At 33.6% G+C, this 1,029-nt stretch overlaps 1 long non-coding RNA gene across 1 annotated transcript in view; it reads right to left on the bottom strand.

The window, feature by feature from the left end:
- Positions 1-493, bottom strand: part of LOC132008995 (uncharacterized) — a 2,839-nt gene extending 2,346 nt beyond the window's left edge. The window contains exon 1 of the long non-coding RNA XR_009401767.1: positions 377-493. This is a non-coding gene — a long non-coding RNA (uncharacterized LOC132008995). The remainder of the gene's footprint in view (positions 1-376) is intronic.
- Between the last annotated feature and the right edge of the window lie 536 nt (positions 494-1,029).

Genomic DNA, 1,029 nt, shown 5'->3' with positions numbered 1-1,029 from the left:
GTTCTCTTTCTCTGACAAATAAAATTAAAAAAAAAAAAAAAAGAATGACAAAACCTAAAATTAAATCTTAATGACAAGCAGAAGTTAATTTTTAATATTATAAAAAAAGCCAGGCAGGAATTTACTTGTATTATCGCACAAAATGTTAAAATACAACATATTTTTAAAAAATTTTTTTAAAAGATTTTATTTATTTATTTGACAGAGAGAGCTCACAAGTAGGCAGAGAGGCAGGCAGAGAGAGGGAGGGAAGCAGGCTCCCTGCCAAGCAGAGGGCTCCATCCCAGGACCCTGAGACCATGACCCAAACCGAAGGCAGAGGCTTAACCCACTGAGCCACTCAGATGCCCCAAAATACAGCATATTTAAAACTCACTTTTGTACCAGGAGGCAATCCTTCTAGCTCTTTAGGCTTTATAAAGGTCCGATGCTGGGTCTTGTGATCCAGTTTCTCTTTGCAGGTCAAAAACTGTAGTCTGCATTTTGTACAACGATGAACTCCTTTTTTCTGTTTACAAAAAAAAAAAAATTAAAAATACTATCAGAAATAATAACTTCTACCACCACAAATCCTGGAACCTGAAGTTGCTCTAAATTTTAACGGCTAAATGATTTTTAAAAAACCAGTATTTTACCATATCCCATCATAAATAATGCCAAAATATTATTTCATTTTTAAAAACACTGCTTGCATTAGTATTTGTGTTTCAAAAGTATTTGTGGGGTGCTTGGATGGCTCAGTCAGTAGAGCATACAACTCTTGGTCTCAGGGTTTTAAGTCTGAATCCCATATTGGGTGTAGACATTTACTAAAAAAAAGAAAAAAGATCTTAAAAAAAAAGTATTTCTTACCACATAGGCAATCAAAATGAAAACTGTATCAGTTACATTAAAATGTGATGAGTCCTATACCTTTGTAGCATGAAAGTTTTTTTTAAATAATTTTTTATTTTTTATAAACATATATTTTTATCCCCAGGGGTACAGGTCTGTGAATCACCAGGTTTACACACTTCACAGCACTCACCA

Source organism: Mustela nigripes, unplaced genomic scaffold (assembly GCF_022355385.1).
Source record: "Mustela nigripes isolate SB6536 unplaced genomic scaffold, MUSNIG.SB6536 HiC_scaffold_2901, whole genome shotgun sequence".
In the NCBI taxonomy this organism is placed as follows: Eukaryota; Metazoa; Chordata; class Mammalia; order Carnivora; family Mustelidae; genus Mustela; species Mustela nigripes.
This window is presented reverse-complemented; position numbering and strand designations above follow the sequence as displayed.